Below are 4,082 nucleotides of genomic sequence, written 5' to 3'. Positions count from 1 at the left end.
GATTGACTCTTTAAGACTTTTGTATCAGAGGAGTTATAAAATGACCCTTTCTTTTACATATATGAAAACATAATTTTTATTAGCATTTTTGGGGTGGTAGAGATAAGATTGTACTGCTGGGGGGAAGCATCCTGCCTCCCCTTCTCCAGACATTTGAGAAGCCTGCATTTTGTTCTTAGTTCTTTCTCCTTAAGTTCTACCCAGTTCCACTTGCAATCTCACCCACTATGGTGGTCTAAACTCTATCATACACACAATTCTCAAATCTGTTTCTTCTACCCCAACCTGTTTTGAGCTGTTATATCTATATTTCCATATGTTGGACATCACCACCTGAATATGACACAAGTTCTTTGAATTCATATATTCAAAATAAATCCATTTTCCATACATGCTCCTCTCTGAGGCCCCAGATCAAGACAACACTCTAGCCGAAACCGGTTTGGCTCAGTGGATAGAGCGTCGGCTTGCGGACTGAAAGGTCCCAGGTTCGATTCCAGTCAAGGGCATGTACCTGGGTTGCGGGCACATCTCCAGTAGGAGATGTGCAGGAGGCAGCTGGTCGATGTTTCTCTCTCATCGATGTTTCTAACTCTCTATCTCTCTCCCTTCCTCTCTGTAAAAAATCAATAAAATATATTTAAAAAAAAAAAAAAAAAAAAAGACAACACTCTAACCAACCGAGCTACCCAGCCAGGCTCTGCCTTCACTCCTGACACCCTCCACGCTGCTGTTGTGTTTCTTTCTAGAATCCTTAATGACTGTGCTTCTCTTCCTGGGACATGTGAGAAGCAGTTCTGTCTTTGTTTGCTTTGGCCTATGAGGCATCTGGAAGCCACTGAAGAATCCCTTGGAGAGAGATGAAGTCAAACAGATCTCTTGTATCTTCCCTAACTGGCATTGTCTCTTAAAAATATTAGAGGCGGAAGCTACGCTAACCTCTTCCCAGGACCAAACTGGAATTACAACTAAAGTATAGAAAAATCATCCTGAATAACCAACTGAAGACTGACCAGCTGGAGAGAAGCCTTATAACCAAGGGCTTACAGAAGGAGCGACATTGAGACTGGCAAAAAGTGCAGAGGCACAAGAGGGCTCTCCAAGCTCCCACCTGTGGCAGCTGAAGTTCCAGAGGGCTATCTCAGCTGCCGGGGGTTCCCCTGAGAAGTCTGGGGTCTGAACCCCAAGCAGGGCTCCCCAGCCTAGAGCACCAGAACCAGGAAAGGCACCCAGATAACATCCAGCTGTGAAAAGCAGCAGAGTCACTCTCCACCAGGAAGAGAAGACTAGAGATGCCGGTACCCTCTTAAAGGGCCAAACCACAAAATTTCCTTGGCAGCCACTACCCCTGGGTTCCAGTGGAGGGAGGGAAAGTAAGGTTGGTGGTTCTGGGGAGAGATGAAGGATCAGCCACCAGGCATCCTGCGCTGAGTCATTACCTCATACTGCAGAAGCCATCTTCCTCAGGCAGAGCATTTCCTCAAGCGGCATCAACCTGGGGAGAATAGCCCCACTTGATGGAATCCCTCTCGCCCCACCCTGTGGGGCTTATGCCTGCTGAGAAGTACAGCTGCACTCTTTTAGTGCCTAACCCTAACAGGGGACTGCAGGTGGAGGTGGACCTCTGGATACTTTGAGACTTTTGCTGGCCTGTCCCAGGTAAAGTGCTGGTAAAAGCCAGCCAGGGCGCACAGCCTGGTCCTCTCCATAGGCACCCAGGTCCAGCAAAGGGAGCCATAAGTTTCAGATCACTGATGGCTCCAAACAAGTTGCCCAGGGCCAGTCACAGGCAGTGCCTGACACTGACCTGCACCAGAGTCACTCTGAAGAGGCCCAGAACCAATGTACCCAGTGGCCAGATTCAGAAAACAACAGAGCAAGATCCAATAAGCTTCTCAAGCAGTATATCCACAGGGAGAACTCAGTGGCACCATGGTTCTGAGGCAAGTTCTGCTCTGTGATCAGGACCTGCATAGCAGCTTGCGTACTGTGTTGGGGGTTGAGCCTCACAGTCAGCCAGCTTGAGGTTGATCCCATGCACGAAGAAGCCAATAGCAACAAAGACTCAATTACAATAGGAGGACCCACTTAATGCCCACAAGGGACACTCCTAGAGCACCCAGCTCAGAGGATCAGGGAGCTGTGCCACTGGTCCCGCAGGACACCTAATGTGTAAGTCCACCCTACCAAGACTGGAAGTCATAGCAGATCTCTCTCATACATAGAAACACAAAGAGACAGCCAAAATGGGGGAGACAAAAACAAACAAACAAACAAAAAAAACAGGCCCCAAGTGAAAGAATAAGAGAATTCTCCAAAGGAAGAACTAAATGAAATGGAGGCAACCACTTTATCAGATTTAGAGTTCAAAGTAATGATCATAAGGATGCTCAACAGCATGAAAAAGGACATAGAAGAAAAAAGAAAGAAAGAAAAAGGACATAGAAACCATTAAAAAGGGCCTGTGAGAAATGAAGAATGCAATATCTGAAATAACACACTGGAAGGAAAAAATAGTAGGTTAGATAAAGCAGAGGATCGAATGAGCAATTTGGAACACAAGGTAGAAAAAAGCACCTAATTAGAGCAGCAAAAAGAAAAATAATTAAAAAGTGAGGATAATTTAAGGGACCTTTGGGGCAACATGAAGCATAACAATATCGGCATCATAGGGGTACCAGAAAGCAGTAAGCAAGGGATTGAGAAATTATGTGAAAAAATAATGACCCAAAACTTCTCTAACCTGGTAAAAGAAAAAAACACACACGTCCAGGAAGTGCAAAGAGTTCCAAATAAGATGAACTCAAAGAAGCCCACACCAAGACACATCATAATTAAAATAGCAAAGTTAAAGATAGAAAAAGAATCTTAAAAGCTGCAAGAGAAAGGCAGTTAGTTACCTACAAGGGATTTCCCATAAGACTATTAGTTGATTTCTCAACAGAAACATTTCAGGCCAGAAGGGACTGGCATGAAATAGTCAAAGTGATCAAAAGCAATGACCTACAACCAAGGCTACTATACCCAGCAAGACTATTGTTTAAAATTGAAGGAGAATAAAGAGCTTTCCAGACAAGGACAAGCTAAAGGAGTTTGTTGCCACCAAACCAGTATTATAAGAAATGTTAAAGGGCTTTCAAGGAGGTGGAGGTGGAGGAGAGAGAGGGGGAGGGGGGAGAGGGAAGGGAGAGGGAAGGGGAGGGGGAGGGGAGGGGAGGGGGAGGAGGAGAAGGAGGAGAAGGAGGAGGAGGAGGAGGAGGAGGAGGAGGAGGAGGAGGAGGAAGAGGAGAAACAACAACAGAACATAGTTTTAAAAATAAAATGGCACTAAATACATGCTATCAATAATCACTTTAAATATAAATGACTTAAATACTCCAACCAAAAGTATTGGAGTCTTTTTATGTGTCTGCAACAAGCAGAATTCGAAGTAACCGCTTGTATTGGAGTCTTTTTAAAGAGACCTACCTCAGAATGAAAGATACACACAGACTAAAAGTAAAGGGATGGAAGAAGATATTTAGTGCACATGGAAAGGAAAAGAAAAGCTGGGGTAGCAATACTTATATGAGAAAATAGACTTCATTATTTTTATAAAATTTTTTAATTGATTTCCAGTGAGAAAGGGACAGAGAGAGAGAGAGAGAGAGAGAGAGAGAGAGAGAGAAACATCAATGTGAGAGCAGAACATGAATGGGTGCCTCCTGCATGCCCTCCACGGGGGATTGAGCCTGCAACCTGGGCATGCGCCCTGACCGGCAATTGAACTGGCAACCCTTCAGTGCACGGGGCACTGCACAACCAAATGAGCCACACTGGCCAGGGAAAAACAGACTTTAAAACAAAGGCTATAGTAAGAGGTAAATAAGGACACTACCTAATGATAAAGGGAGCAATCCAACAAGAGGATGTGACACTTATAAACATTTATGCACCCAACACAAGAGTACCTAAGTATGTAAAGCAAATCTTGATGGCCATGAAACGAAAGACTGACAGTAGTACAGCCACAGTAGGGGATGGTGATACCGTATTCACACCAATGGATGGGTCATCCAGATAGGACAGCAACAAGAAGGCAG

This window comes from Myotis daubentonii, chromosome 18 (genome assembly GCF_963259705.1).
Source record: "Myotis daubentonii chromosome 18, mMyoDau2.1, whole genome shotgun sequence".
Classification (NCBI taxonomy): Eukaryota; Metazoa; Chordata; class Mammalia; order Chiroptera; family Vespertilionidae; genus Myotis; species Myotis daubentonii.
The sequence above is the reverse complement of the archived record's forward strand: the minus strand, read 5'-3'. Positions refer to the sequence as shown.